Here is a 17,021-nt window from a genome sequence, read left to right on the forward strand (position 1 = left end):
TTCTCCTCTCTCTCGACTCTCTCTCTCTCTCTCTCTCTCTCCTCTCCCTCTCTCCTCTCCCTCTCTCTCCCTCCCCTCTCCTCTCCCTCTCTCTCTCCCTCTCTCCCTCCTCTCTCTCTCCCTCTCTCCCTCTCTCTCTCTCCCTCTCTCTCTCTCCCTCTCTCCCTCCCTCCCCTCTCTCTCCCTCACATGGGTGGAAACGGAGGGTTTTTGGAGCGAGCGAGGGCTTTTGATGCCAGAGGGGGGCGTCGTCAGCTCAGGGAAGGGAAAAAAAACATTGGCGTTTTTGTGAGGAGAAGAACTACAAATGCAGCGCAGGCACACGCACACAGTGTGTGTACCACACAGTGTGTGTGCCACACAGTGTGTGTACCACTGGTGAGCAGACAGAGCTCTGGGTCAGAGTCCTCCTGGAGAGAGAGGGGGGCCAGCCCAGGACACAGGCAGGGGCTTTAAGGATACTGCAGTACTCTTTTAAATATACAAGGAGACGGGCAAATAAGAGGGGAAAAATAAATAGACCCATCCAAACTAATTCAACCCCGATTCTTTAGAGTCAAAGTAGGGGAATTCATGTCGACATCGTGCATGTGCATGTGCGTGCACGCGTGTGTACGCGTGTGTTTGTACGTGTGTGTGTGTGTGTTTGTACGTGTGTGTGTGTGTGTGTGAACGTGTGTGTGTGTGTGCGTGTGCGTGCGTGTGTGTAGGTTTGTGTGTGTGCGTGTGCGTGCGTGTGTGTGTGCGCTTACGTGCACTCAACAATATTCAGCTATTTCACTCGGAGCACTTCACATCTCATCAAGTCTGCGACAATACGGGGCAGATAAGGACAGAGCCGACCACATTACCCATTGGAGCCAGAGGATGCTCCACGAAGACGCCCAGCGAGGAAACAGAACCCTGGCAGCAGGCTGGGAGGTGGCTACCGTCAACTGCCATCATAATAATATCTATCCATCTATCTATATTTATATCTAAATAATAGTTACTGATCCTTTGGTTATGGGGGACGTAATGGCTGAGTTTTCCTTCAGGGCCACCATGTGGGCGCAGTGTTAAACCTGGGGCCAACTTGGTCTCAGCGGTCTGCGTCTGGCCGGCCTCAGTGGACCTGCACTGATCTTACACTCACCTCTCGTAGGAAACACAAAGTGTTGACTGATGTAGCCTGGGATTACATCGGCAGGCAGCTACAACTGAGAGACGATAGAGTATAGAGAGTACAGACACCAGGATGAATACTTAGTCTTTTGTCAACTGCTGGGCTCGAAAAGTGGCTTCAACTTCTCCTGTTTATGTCCTCTCAACTGAAGGGTATACTTTGTGAGGTAGAAAACACGCCAACCAGCCAGTGATTTAGTCGATCCTTGAACCACACATACACACACCTTCCTTTAGGTGGAGTTCCCCCCCCCCACCCACACAGCCTTCCTTTAAGTGGAACACAAACACAAGCACCCCCCAAACACACACACACACACACACACACACACACACACACACACACACACACACACACACACACACACACACACACACACACACACACACACACACACACACACACACACACACACACACACACACACACTTTCTTTAGGTGTAGTACCACCACACACACCTTTCTTTAGGTTAAGTCAGCCCTTTTCATGGTGCTGACCTGTTGCTCGTCGAGGCTCTAGTCCAGTGATTCTGGAATGGGGGTACTTTGATTTCTGCAGGGGGTACTCAGAAATTCTAAAAGAAAAAGCTATACTTATTTTTCACCCTGACAAAGTAGCAATTCTGAAAGCTAGACAATAGAAAATTGATGGGATAGTGGTTTAAACGTAAATCTGAAAACAAGGAGAAAGGAGAAAGGTGAGAAGGGAAAGCTCATCCAGAAATCCCATAATGTCGTCAGTATTAGGAAGAATATATTTGAATTGGATTAACACTTCACGCTCTGACCCTGCCCTGGTGTCGTACTTCGTTTGTGTAGAGAAATCAGCAAACAGTTGCATGAAGCACAGGCCCATGTTTCTCACTAAATTGTGAGAGATTTGCAACCTTTAAATTTAAATGTTTACACTTCCAAAAGGAATGCACATACATTATTTATGGTCATTTTATTTATTTCTCTCAATATAATGGGGGTACTCGGCTGAAAATATATATCTTAGAGGGGGCACACTATTAGAAAAGGTTTGAGAAGCAGTGCTCTAGCCGGTCTCAGTCCGAGTACCACGGAGTACCTTCCTCCCTCTTCATAACCCCTGGTAGTGACTGAATAGGGGCCAGGCACAAGGGGATCTCAAACGGCCAACTTACCAACAACCAAACCTCATCTTTGGAAAAATCTGTGCTGTTGCCTAATTTATTCCATATACACGGAAAACCACCCAACTTTTGTTATTCTCCTCCCTGCAACATTGGGTGCTTTAAAACAAAATGGACAAATAATAAAGTATCCTTTGAACAACATCAAAGACCCTGCCCTCCTACTGACCCGACTGTGTTAAAGTGGGTGATTACGTTTTGAGATGGAAAAATAAATGGTTGAGGGTGTTTGAGCCCTATTAGGAGTAGTCAAGTGAGGACCTGAATGGAGCCACATCCTGCTGGTTCTCTTAAATAAGCAGAACTCAAGCCATTAGCCTTTTCATTAGGCATACCGATAGGCCAGTGTCATTTAAGTTGGATATAACAGTGTACCGGTTGGGTTTTTAATTCAAGTTTTATATTTGCTGTGTTTTAATAGAAGTACGGTAAGCCGCATCATAGGTCAGGTGAATGACCTGATATCCCTCACCCCTACGAGGTCTACGACTCAAACCCTGTGAAGACCAACCCTGTAGCAACCTACAGTAGGCTTTAATTTAATTGTGAGGTACCTGGCAATACCCAGCCCTATGGGAAAGTACACGAAGGAAGAGCAGTTGATAGCTAGCTTGTGCCCCTCTATTACCTTGAGTGTAAAGCCTTTGTGTGAGTATTGTCCTGTGAAAGGTCGTTTTTGAAAATGCCCAGCTCCAGATAAAAGGACAATCATCCTCTCACGTTGGAGTTAGATGACTGAGCATTGGTCCAACGTATGGGAACCGTATCAAGCAAAGGTACAAAAAAAAAAAAAAGACTTCAGGGAACTTTAAAAAAAAAAAAACACACCCCAATCTGTACATCCCCCTTTGAAATAGCCGTTCAAGGGGGAAGGCGAGTTTTTCACTGGGTGTTATGGTTCACTATTCTGAGAATTACCAAGGTTAACCAAATATAATACTAATTAGCGAACAAACAGTGTGCTTTAGCCATGGAAGCAAGCAAACCAACTGGATCCACTTAGATTAGTAGATTGTGCAGTCATAAAGCTCTTGGCCCTTCGTTGAGCTAGCACTCAGAAGGCACCACACTCACATTAAGACATGCTTGCTAAATAAAGTTCCCTCACATCGATTAAAAAATAACTCCATTAACTTGCCATCTCTATACTTCTCACGTTAAGTGCATACCGGGCTCAGCAATGCGCTATATGGAGACGCAGTGCCTCTAAATCGGGTCCGTTTTTAACAACTGGAGGACTGGCCGTGGTTTTCAACCCTCTGAGCAGAGCAGAGTTTACTGGAAGAAGAAAGGTAGACGAAGCGCTGCCAGTGCGCCTCAGATACCTCGGGGATGGAGAGCACCGTCTGGGCCTCAGACATCCAAGACTAAACCAAACCACTCCTGGAGCTGAAACCAACGACGCCGAGAGGAGATTTATAACCGGGTGCAAATGAGGACATAGCAAAAGGGAGAGCAGTCAGGGAGCTTTCCTGGACTAGCGCCATCTCTCCAGACACAGTGTAGTCAAGCGGATTCAACTTATTTATACACTACTCAATAACATTTTAAAGATGTGTAGAACCCCCAAAAAATACACTGACATCTCACCCCATTTTCTCTGAAATTGACTACGCACAAGACTCAAACCACTGACAGACGGGTTCAACTAACCTGGTTGTAATAATTTAGTTTAGCTCTATTTCTCCATGGTGGCACGCCCAGTACGTACCCAACAGCACCAGTTTGTTTTCCATTGGGTGGAACAGCCCCAATCCCGAAGCCCAAATTCATCTCAACTTTGCTCGATGTTCCAACCTTCTCCCCTGCCTGCGTTCTCGTGGAAGCGGTGTGTGTTCAGGTACTTTGAGGTTCCCTGGCGCTCTGCTGTACCTCAGTGGGACTCGGAGCAGTGAGGGTGAGAGCTTCTGCCGTCCACGCAGACGTCCTACCTGCTAATGTGGTTCAGCTCTTTGCATTATTAAAGTAACACTTTACAAATGAGACAAACAATCAACTGATGAACCTGATTCTGATTCACGTCGGGAAAGATATGCAGTGCCAGCTTGCATTTTCTCCACATCCAAATATTTAAATATTCGTTTTGAGAACCCAACGAATATTCAAAGCTGTGATGGCACACGCAGGCAAGTGCTGCCGACGCCTCATTCACCCCCTCCAAGACACTCCCTAACACCAGCGTACCTGGACTAGCATGTTGCTCTATGCGCCTTAAGCTTAACAAATCCAAATCAAACTGGATTATAGTAATCAGAAGTGACTGAAAAGCTTAATGCCACACTTGAACTCCAGAAAACATTCTCTTCCTTGATGTGTGTGGAGGAACGTTGGAATAGATCATGCGGGTTTGATTATGAGTCAAACTCGTGCAGTGCCGCTCCAAACGGCCTGGTGCCAACAAGCCATCGCTGGGCCCCCCTGCGGCTGCAGCTTGCTCCTGAAACCCTCGTTCATCTTCACGCTCGACCCTACCCTCCCTTGGGTCCTCAGCTGTCCCCCCGCCAGCGAGGTCTCCTCGGGGCCTGATGGGAACGGACGTTGTAGCACGATCCCTGGAACGGCTCCTCTGAACTTCGCACTCAACGCTGCACTTAAGTTCAGAGCCTCCCCTGACCAGAGTAACTCTAGTGTTGTACCCAGAGCCTCCCCTGACTATGGTGAGAGTAACTCTAGTGTACCCAGAGCCTCCCCTGACTATGGTGAGAGTAACTCTAGTGTACCCAGAGCCTCCCTTCTATAGTGACACTATTGAGTGCGCACACACACACACACGCGCGCACACGCACACACACACACACACACACACACACACACACACACACAGTGAGTACAGGATACTGGCTTCACTTCAGTGGCCTATAAGCAAACAAGTCTTTAACGGTCTCTGAAGACTCAGACCACACCCACCGCCTTCCTCCACCGTCCAGTCGCCCCCCACAGAGAGGGGAGATAATAGCCCAATAACAAAGTACCACTTGGACAAATACACAAACCCCAGCACCACCACCAAAGGTTGAACCGTCAGCCTAACTGTGATCAGTATACTGGCTCACTGGGCAAAGCCTAAACTGTTTCTCATAGTCTTTTCTAACCAGCAAACAAATCTAATAAAAACAAACTCTGGCCTCCCATTCTCATGAAACCGAAGTTAACAGAATGATATAATTACACTGATGAATTGTTTTAGAGTCTACGAGCAGATCAGTGTAACAGGCCTGCCATGTGAATCAACAGGGCTGAGATTATGTATGGACATAAAAAAGAATCTTCACACAATATCCCAAACCCATGATATGGTTAGTTTCATTTCAACAGTGAAATGGCGTCCACAGCGTAATGTATGATGCTCATGTAGAACACAGATATTTGGGTAGGACAGAATATACAACAGATGCGGTTTGATGCTGGAGGATTCCACTGCATTTACATTTAACAGTGAGTCCCCAATGGCTTGCTGCAAAACAAACCACACAATTAGATAGAACCAAGTTGTTCAGCTCCACTTTGATCCCAGTGGTCCAGTGGTGGAGGCAGGGCACTGGGAGAAGACCAGTGGTGGTGGGAACGCACTGGGAGAAGACCAGTGTTGGAAGAAGGGCACTGAGAGAAGAGGAAAGGACCAGGCAACCAATGTGTTTGGTATGGGGAAACACAGAGCCTTCTACTGTACAACAATCACGCCCTTATTTAAGAAAGATCAGGGGATCAGCTCTGAAACATTTTACAAATGCCATCCCAGTCCCGTCGACCGGGAGCCGGCGGCTCGTGGCCCGGGGTTCAGGGTCCTGTCTGCAGCCGCAATGCTGAGATTAAAATCTTTTGTAAGATCCCCTGATCTTGCAAAAGAATGATGACTGATATCAATTTCTTCCATTCTCAAACAAGCGTTCGTTTCATTATCATTCTCTTGACTGCAAACAAGCCAGGGGCTGGGACGAAGAGATACTGATAGATGCACAAGAGTGTTAATGCCTGAGGAGTAGAGCTGAGAAGAAGCTCTCAGCTGGCTGAAGACGCGGATATGTAGCTAAAGCTAAATCAGAAAAAAACATACCCTGTCTATTTCTCATAGCTCTCATAGCCCAAATGTTGGGGTTCACTTTGAATACTAGTCTCTCCTGGTTGAAATTAAGATATATCAGTACACAGCTCTTTGAAGCAGGTTTCTTTTTCAATCTCTCTAGCATTGTATTCAGTTATTTAGTTACTATGCAACAAACAGCTGGAATAAACTCCCTGAGGATTGGGACTTCTCCCAACTCTGACCAATTTTAAAACAAGACTGAAGACTTTTATGTTTGCTTTAAATTTCTGCTAATTTTTGCTTTTTCTTTAAACTATGCCTCTTGTATGAAAGTGCTTTATAAATAAAGTTGCCTAGCCTATTAAGACGTTTTAGTGGCTACATCTCAAAGGATGTTTGTCTTATGTCCATTTGTCCCATGTGTAAATAGACTTTGCCTTGTTAATCTCAGCCTTGTTCGAAAAAGTTGAAGTCGTGAGACTCGTGACCTGTAGTGTTGATAATATCTTAATAAATCTTCGGATCCGCGTGATCTATGGTCATCAACAGTCTGGGTTTACTGGTCTACCGCCGATAACACAGAGACTGCAGCACCAACCTCCTCCCCTCTCCTCCCCTCCCCTCTCCTGCCTCACACGAGCGGTGTTCACACGCTCAGCGCTGAGCCCGGAGGAGGCGGGCTGGTGGCTATCTACAGGCGAACACCTGCTACGCCTTCATAGCATACTTCAAACCTATAACGTGTAAACATTTAACCCATGGGAGCCGTTACCACAGTGAACCTCCCTGAGAAACTGGAACCAGAGGCAATAGTGGGCAGAGTGGGATCTGGTGCTGCCATTATCATTTGTAGTTCACATTTGGTGAATGCCGTTCAGGGAGCTAATCCCCGTTCTAATCATGAAGAGTTATAGGTCACAGCAGAACCTAGGGTTGTATTCCTTTGACACTGAATAGTGCTCAACACATCCTAGCCTCGTTCAAAGACTACGGGTGGTCTTGGAATGAACCCATAGTTGGCGTTCAATTAAAACAAGAAAAACATTCTGAAAGTCGGTCACCTCAGAGTGCTGTATAATTTGAGAGAGCGGATTGAATCAGGGAGGAAACCGAAAGCGGGATTTCGGTTGGCAAGAAGGAGTCTGACAGATGGAAACATGGCGGGGGGGTCAAAGAGGGAGAGGGGGGGAGATACAGAGGAAAGGCCAACACATGAATTAACAAATGGAGAGTGGCCTTGGCGTAGGGCATGAGGGGCATGAGGGAGCATGTTGCACTGGGACGGGGCAGGGGCCACACTGGGAGCAGTGTGTTGGCACTGGGACGGGGCAGGGGCCACACTGGGAGCAGTGTGTTGGCACTGGGCCGGGGAAGGGGCCACACTGGGAGCAGTGCAGCCCTGGCCATATAATAAGGGCCCTGCTGTTGGAAGGCCCCCAGCGGTCCTCACAGGTGAAGGGCCCCTGACCCACCCGTCAACCCCCATCCACATAACAGGAGAGGGCACAAAGCACAAGGCAGATCCTTGGAGTTATCGACAACAACGAAAAAACCCATGGGAACAATCATCTATGTCCACCCGATAACGACTTAGCTGAACAACCCCTGCGTCGGTGGACAAGGCAACCATGAACCATCAGGGTACAAACCTTCAACTCAAACCTCACGGCCCTTTGCCCAGGATCTGGCATTCCCTTACTTGGAAACACAATTCTAACAGGCCACCGTTCCCTGCAATTATCTTTTCCTCCCCACCTCCACTTCGCTCCAAGTGTCTGGGACTGCCCGCTCAACGCGTGGTGCTTTATTTTAACCGAGCCCTTCAGCATTTTTTGCCAATCCCCAAAATGGCGTGTAACCAACGTTTTCATCAAAAAGCTCACCCTTTCAGTGCTGCAAACCATTTAGCAAAAAGCAGATTTGATCACCCGCTCTGAGGTCCGCTGCCTCCCCCACTGTGCATGCTTGGGCCTGTGGACGTGCACATGAAAGTGTGTGTGTGTGTGTGTGTGTGTGTGTGTGTGTGTGTGTGTGTGTGTGTGTGTGTGTGTGTGTGTGTGTGTGTGTGTGTGTGTGTGTGTGTGTGTGTGTGTGTGTGTGTCACTATGCAGCCGAACAAGGGGCGCTGCATAGCGGCAGAAGCCTAATGCACAGCTGGAGCAGCAGAAGAGGGCCTTTGTGTCTCCGTCCGTGGAGAACACTCGTACGCCCTCAAGAAACATCCAGCCCAGAGTGTATCGGCTGGACTGAGACCGTGGTACATTTCACCACGGGGGGGGGGGGGGGGGGGGGGGGGGCGGGGGGCGGGGCGGGGTTGTGTTTCCAACTGCTGCAGCTGAGAACATGACTCGCTCCACTTGTATTGCTCAAAGAAAAATAAACCTGTACACACTCTCCGTCTAGTTCTGTCTCTTGGTAGTTGCAGCCATCCGCCCCTGGACGCGTTGATCCTCCTCCTCCTCCTCCTCCTCCTCCTCCTACCGACCAGCCCGGCTTCACATCACAGCCCCGCAGCCCCATCAAGGTCAACCATTATGAACGATGGGATCGGCTCCAGCACAGCAGAACCAAGCCAAACGTTTTGAAGAGAGACTTTCCATTCCAACACGTTTTTCGACGTCTTGGCCATTTAACCGTTGTTCTGTTTGTTGTCGGCTGAAAAGAAGCAGCCTCAATACAAAATAATACCTGAAAAAAATGGTCTTTCTTTACTCGACTTCAACACACTCTAACTGCCTCCTCTTACGCAACCAAGCGCCAATGCCAGTGGACGCTGTCCTGAAAGGGAGGGTCCCCTGGAGAGGGAGGGGGGAGCGAGAGGGAGGGGGGACGTTTTAGGACAGAAAGGCTGAAAAGCCAGCGAGACAGAGAGTTACCTCAGAGGACCATAGAATATGAGGGAGCAGATTGAGTCCGGGACGAAACTGAAAGCAGGTTTTCTGTTGGCAAGAAAGAGCCAGACAGATGGAAGCATGAGGGGGGGGGGGGCACTGAGGGAGAGAGGGGGGGATACAGAGGAAAGGCCTGGGGGGGGGGGGGGCACACAGTGAGAGAGGGGGAGATACAGAGGAAAGGCCTGGGGGGGGGGGGGGGGTTCACCCAGTGAGAGAGGGGAAAAGGACAAGAAATTGATACACAAAATCAACAGCCGTCCATAAAGGTGAAGGGTCGCCAACCCCCTCACCCACCACACACAAACACTTAATGTGAAGGTCCCAAAGGGGTCTCACAGGGGTCACACAGTGGAGGGGTCCACAAAGGGTCACGCAGAGGTCACACTGTGAGGGGGGTCACACAATAAGAGGGGTCATACAGTGAAGGGTTCACACAAGGGTCCTACAGTGAGGGGTCACACAGTGAAAAGGTCACACAGAGGTCACATAGTGAAGGGGTCACGCTCACAGGGGTCACAAAGTGAAGGGGTAACAGTGAAGGGGTCATAGAGACAGTGAAGGGGTCACACAGTGAAGGGGTCACACAGTGAAGGGGTCACACAGTGAAGGGGTCATAGAGGGAAGGGGTCATAGAGGGAAGGGGTCATACAGGGAAGGGGTCATAGAGGGAAGGGGTCATACAGGGAAGGGGTCATACAGGGAAGGGGTCATAGAGGGAAGGGGTCATACAGTGAAGGGGTCACACAGTGAAGGGGTCACACAGTGAAGGGGTCACACAGTGAAGGGGTCACACAGTGAAGGGGTCATAGAGGGAAGGGGTCATAGAGGGAAGGGGTCATACAGGGAAGGGGTCATAGAGGGAAGGGGTCATACAGTGAAGGGGTCATACAGTGAAGGGGTCACACAGTGAAGGGGTCACACAGTGAAGGGGTCACACAGCGAAGGGGTCACACAGTGTAGGGGTCACACAGTGAAGGGGTCACACAGGGAAGGGGTCATAGAGGGAAGGGTCATACAGTAAAGGGCGCGATGCTGAGATAGCATCGCATCAGAACACGATGTCCTTGGCCCGGGAGGCCGTGGGGGAATGTGGGCGTGTCTTCTGAGCGGGTCGGCTCTGGGACAGGGGCGACACTCGGCCTCCCCCCCCCCCCCCCCCCCCCCCCCACACAGCCGGGAGATCCCACAGTGGAGGGCGGAGCGCCACAACATGACGAGCAGCCATTGTGTGGACAGTGGGAGGGGCGTGGGCTCATCTAGCTGTGGGCTGTGTACAGTTGATGGACTGTCCCTCTCCTAGAGACTATGACGCAACAGCGTACAACTTCTGCCTCCAATGCGCCCGCCCCCTCCCACGCACAGATTCACACATGGTGCACTGACCACCGCTGTTGGCAGAAGGAATAAGGCTTCTACATTATTTGCATGCCTATAACCCAGTGACCATCCACACACATACAAATGCATACATGAACACACACACACACACACACACACAAGCACGTTCAAACAGACTGGCAAGGTGTTTCATCATGTATGCGTGGGGTAATTATTTTGTTACAAATTCTTTCAAGGAATTTGTAACAAAAGAATGCATGCCAGAAACCTGCCAGTCAACATGTTGAAGCCAAATTATGTTCCAATCCTAAAATGGAAACATTACGGTTTAGCGGGCACTTTTATCCAAAACAACTTACACACATTAATCACACATTCACGGCGGAGTCAAAAGGGACACCTCGCACGAAGCAGTAGTAACCTCGAGCGGGTTATTACACGTCAACCCGCTCTACCTCAGAGCTAAGCCGACCCCATCATCAATGCACTGAACAGGCCACCAAAGTGTATTTGCCAAACATCTACACGAATGAACTATGTTCGGTTCAGCCATTAAAAAAACAATGGCCGACACACGTGCAGAACCCAAATCCCAGAACCACACACACACCACATTGCACTAAATAAATGTTTATGTCTAATGGCAGTCTATTAGGAGGTACTTTGGACCCTTTCCATTCCCTTGTGATCAGCATATCACCATTGAACCATCGCAATACCAATCACGCAATAGCTTTACAATAGCTTTAGATGCCAGCACCAGAAACATAGGAACACACAGGCTGTTTACCTCCAGATATGAAGAGCCCACTGCTCTGTTCAGGGCCCACAACACAGCGGACTGCTCACCAGCCACGCCATCTATTAAAGATCCCATATAATGCTTTATTAGGGTTAGTAATTGCATATGGAGGTAATACTTGAATCGGGTTAAAAATAAAAAAAAAGCGCTTGTATGTTAAAAATACCCCTTATTATTCTAACACTGTGCTTTTCTGCAAAACCAATTTCAGCGTCTGTTTCGTATAATGTCGCATTAAGCCCCGCTCCCGAGTAGCCCAGTCTGCTGTGATTGGTCAGCACACCCGCTCTGGATTGGTTGAACACTTTGTGCTTGTGTCGAGAAATCACCGCCCCGAGAAGTTGTAAACATTGTGGGTAGCTGGGAGGCGATACTTCTGTACCTCAGCAAGGCCCACTGTACAGTCTGACGTTTGAACACAAACAAGCTGTTTCTAGCACTTCTTGAGGGGCGTTCTCAGTGGGCGTGAATACTCCCCTTGGCTCAGTCTTAGATGTCTCTAGCTAAGCAGACGTAAAAAATGTTTGCATACAAATAACGGTCATATAGCGGCCTAAAGCAAAGGGAAAAGTCGATAAAGCAGGATATCACTCCTTTAACAACACAATCCAATTCCAAATTGTTACCTACCGATATCCCCATTTAACTGGAAACCTGTCATATTAATACATTTATAGAAAGATGCCGGTCCGTTCTGCAGTGTGCTGCCTGGGAGATACCTGCTGACATGAGCAACGACATGCGGCCGCAGATGTTGACGCAAAAAGTAAGTAAATAGATGACAAGACGGCCTCTCTCTCCCTCTCTCTCTCGCGATAAATGAATAATTCAATCCTTTCCGAGCTTGAAAGTGTTTCCCCTCCTAAGCTAAAAAAAAAACTGACTGGTGTAAGAAAACGTAAAAAGTGTTAACAGAACATTTGATGAAAGCACTAGAGTCCTTGGCTCTACTGCTGCTGCTGCCTTCACCCTGAAGCAAGATGAACAAAAGTGCTAAGGGCTAAAAAAAAAAAAATCATAGATTCATTGACCGAAAATGTATCCATTACATTTAGCTTACAGGTTATATTTAGCTTAAGACCCTAGGTTCATTGTTGAAGTTGTCTATGTGGAGACGTAAATCATTCATGGTTTCTTTGGAACTCACCCGCTCTTGGTAGTAAGCGTGTTCTGAGAGTTATCAGTTGGAGAGCCCTTTCCATCCATTCTATCCAAACGAGTGTTAGCAGCCTCTGCATCTCCTTTTGTCCAACACAAGTCATTCCATATGAATGGCACTGGATAGCAGGTGTTCTCAGACAGTGCCCACAAACACAAATCTGTGTTTGTGGGCACTGCGCATGCTCTCAGCAAGATAGCCACACGCTGCATTTCAGCTTGTTACATTTGCTGGTAATAGCTGTGAGCCACAAGTTGCAATGGACAGGGTCAGTGGGGAAGAGGGAGCATGTGTGTTCAGCTGTCTCGTTCTACAGCCATTCACACAACCAGTACCAGAGCACTTCCTTTGGATTCAGAAGTGAATGCTTAAGCTGCATTCAAACCAGTTTTCAACAGCCCCTCCTTCACGTAAAGCTTGCCCTCCAACCTTCATACATATGGTTTGTTATCAATATAGACCAATCAAACTGTATGGAATGTGTCCCTCATGGGTTCCAACGTTACCGTATTATAGTTCTAGCTAAACGTCGGTACTGGGTTTTCTATACGACTCATGGGTTGAGCAGGAAATGTCCTGATCTTGAGAGGTGGAAGGCCAGAGCCCGTTCTGCTGACACAGTGCCTGGACTGCTGTGTAGAACGACGCAGCAGTCAGGAGAGGATCCAGGTGCCAGAGGAGCCACGACGGTCCACCATCCCCACGTCGTGCTCCTCTCCCCCCCCAGCGTCCTTCTCATTGGTATGCTTTCCCAGTAAGCCGGCCTCCCACCGCCCCTCACCACCACCACGACCTCGCGAGCTTAGTGGATACAAACACACTTCAGAGATACTTCTAGTATCCAAAACATTGCTCTCGCTTTAGCGGCCACACGCAAGAAACAAAATCCTTCCGTGATACATAATTGAAAGAGGTTCTACCAACGGGATGGACAGTGGAGTCCAAAGCTTCTAGGACCAAACCTTCTGGAACGCAAACTGTATTTGATCTCCTGTGAACGGTGTGATGCCAAGGTAAATGCTTCATATGTTGGAGGGTCTTGGCCCCCTACAGAACTCCCTCTCCATTCAGATGTGACCCCACAACAAGCACAAGGCTCTCATCATGACAGGGATGCACCGCTGGATCAGAAGGCATACTAAAGGTTTATCCCATGGCTAATATTACCTTGGTTCTTTAGTGCTTTGTATGCATTTGATTTCATAAACAACAAAATGTCCTATTCAGGACTTAAGAATACTTTTTTAATGGCCAGTCCAGGTCTGAATGTCCAGGTCTTTCCTCAGCAAGAAGTAGGGAAAAGACAAAGAACTGAACTTATCCTCCACAAGGCACAAAATATCTACTCTATAGTAGGGATGGGTCAGAATATTCGATTATTCAATTATTTGTTCCCCAGGGGTCAAAGCCGATTTCTAACATTTGGACCGTTAACATTTTTCCCCACCTCGAAGGGCATTATCCCACTTATGGTCACTTGCCAAAAAAAAAAATTAAGACCATTCATTTAGATTTTCATGCGTTTTACAATCCAAATATAAAGTTCTTCACAAGCCATACCTTTGTTTCCCTGGTAACGCCTGAGGGTTTGACTAATACCTGGAACAATCATTACCCTCCCGTAAGGTTCTAATGCAACGGAAACGTTCACTCCTCCAGTAAATAGGAAGGACCTTAGCTACGACTTTGCAACGGGAGGTATTCTCTAGTCCGCTCAGCTGTGAGCCAGAGAGCAAACGTTATGCACTTTCAACATAAAGTGTACATATTTATAATTAGAAATTCGTCCCAGCCTTTATACCACAGATACTCTAGGGTCTATAGCATATAACAGCGTTGTCTGATTACAGTTTAATTAATTTTTCACAATTTATCAGCTCACAATTTTTTGCATTAAAGAGATTAAGTGATTTCTTGCCGATGATCCATGGCTGCTTTTGTGAATGTCGGCACACATCGAATATTCGATTATTCGTTCATACCACCCACTGATTATTCGACCATGACAATTTTGAGTTATTCACATCGTACTCTATAGCAGTTCCTCAGTGCCAGGATCAATCACTTGATAATGCCGACCACCGCAAATCTGATAAGCTCAACAGGGCTTTTCCTGAAAGCCCCACTTTTTAAAAAGAACATGACCAGGATTTCCCCTTTGAAAGCCTCTAAAAAATTTAATGGCTGAACAAAGGTGACCTGTGTGTGGTAAACAGCTGTGATTCACTCCTTCATACGGCAGCCACCATGGCGAGTAAGCAAATTTCCAAACCGACACTTGGAGTTGAGCTACCGCCAATCAGGTTTCTGAACATACACTTTACATAGGCTGAATGACCTCCAGAGGGCCGCTTGTATTTGGAAGCCGAAGTAGCTATTGAGATTATTAATAGGTATTTGGATTAGCCATTGATAACTTCTTGGGCTAGCTATTAATGGGAAAACACCAGTTGAGTTGATGTTTAACCGTCACTTTTTCCAAAGTGTACGATGGGTGGAGCGAATGGGACACTGGTAATGCCACAGGAGCTTGATCCTATATGACCGACAAACAAACACACATACACAGGATTGTATCTTCCCAGACGGGCAGATACAATCTGGCAGCCATAATCTCAGGACATCCAGCTTTCCCCTTCCCTCGCTAATGTTTCACTTCCTCTCGGCTAAAGGAAACCGCTGGCTAGCTAATGGCTGGCAGGGTGACAACCTGCATAAAGGAGGACGAGTGTAGGCAAACATCTGGGAAGTCTGCAACAGCTGGGCTACCAGGGCTAAACACAACATTGTTAGCTCGTTGTCCGTACTCTACAGCCAGGAGTTCAAGTCTGAAGGGGAAGGGAGAAGAGATGGAGGGCAGTGGTATTGGTCCAAAAATATAAACACTATTACTTCCCAATAATTTAAATCTAAGACATACAACTCATGTTGAAATATATTGATTAGACATAGAAAATATCGAAATGATTGTTACAGGGTAACATTTCCCCTCAAAACCTCTTTTTGGAGCCGTCCTGCAGAAACAAAAGTAGGTTAAGAAATGAGAGCAGCAGGAAATGGCTCTAGCAGCACAGGCTCTGGCTCTAGAAACACAGGCCCGGGCTCTAGAAACACAGACTCTGTCTCTAGCAACACAGGCCCTGGCTCTAGAAACAAAGGCTCTGGCTCTAGAAACACAGGCTCTGGCTCTAGAAACAAAGGCTCTGGCTCTAGAAACACAGGCTATGGCTCTAGAAACACAGGCTCTGGCTCTAGAAACACAGGCCCTGGCTCTAGAAACACAGGCTCTGTCTCTAGCAGCACAGGCTCTGGCTCTAGATACACAGACTCTGTCTCTAGAAACAGTCGCTCTGGCTCTAGAAACACAGTCACTTCTTGTGAGCACCTGTCCAGGGAGCACTGGGTGGTTGAAGCAATTTGCAGTGTTTCATGCAAGAGAAATACTGCTGGCAAACCGAACATTGGACAGTCAATTATTGAAACAGTCTTTTACTGTTTTGTGATTTAAGAAGATGTTTGACAGCTTCAGGCATACCTACCAGCATACCTACCAGCATGCCAACCACAATGAAAGCCCATGTATCTGGTTGGCCAATGATTCCATGTAACTGCTCTAACGTTCAGTAAAAGTCTCCACTAAGCGTGGCCTTCTGCCAAAAGCTTTGAGAACAATGCAATCTACAAAATAGCTCTACCTTTCAAGATATTGTTGAGATACCCTCCCTGCTCCGTCTCTCTCTGTGTCTGTGTCTGTGTGTGTGTGTGTGTGTGTGTGTGTGACGGGTAGGTAAAAAAAAAAAAAAAAAAAGCATATAAAACGTAGTTTTTGATACCTTAAATATACTTTAAACACTTTTGACGAATATGTGAATTGAATGCAGAACCTTTGAGTGTTTTAGAATACATTCACAGTCAAAAATTAGTGTAATTTAAAATGTAAAATAAATAACTAACTCCCAATGTGCTGCGCTCGTGAGCAGTGACTAACACGTGCGTGCTGAGCAGTATGGTCTCACCGTTAGAGTCTACAGCATAACAAATTAACATGGCCTGGGACCTAAAGAAAAACAGGCACAACATGCTCAAACAACGCGTCTTGTGTACATTGGTGAGGTGAGCGCGCAGCTGCCTGAGCGAGCGTGCTTTCATGTTGTACGGTAAAATTCAATCTCCTCTTTTTTACTCCAGCTAAAGTTGTTAGTTAGCTAGGCGAGTAGGAGCGCAATCTGCAGGATACTAAGCGCAATAACATTTAAAAAATAAAAAGAAAAAGAAATCGGTTGTAATCTGCGTCTTTTTGGCAGATGTCGATTATTTTCAAAAAGGCTATAATCGGCCGATTAAATCAGCAGGCCGATGAATCGGTCGGGCCCTAGTGACAGGCAAAATGGATTCCCAAGGTCAATCGAGGAAGACATCCCATGATTGCCATTGAGACTGGAGGTTCTTTGAACTCTAACTTGTCTCATACAGAGCTTGGCA

The sequence above is a fragment of the Gadus macrocephalus genome, chromosome 22 (genome assembly GCF_031168955.1).
Source record: "Gadus macrocephalus chromosome 22, ASM3116895v1".
Classification (NCBI taxonomy): domain Eukaryota; kingdom Metazoa; phylum Chordata; class Actinopteri; order Gadiformes; family Gadidae; genus Gadus; species Gadus macrocephalus.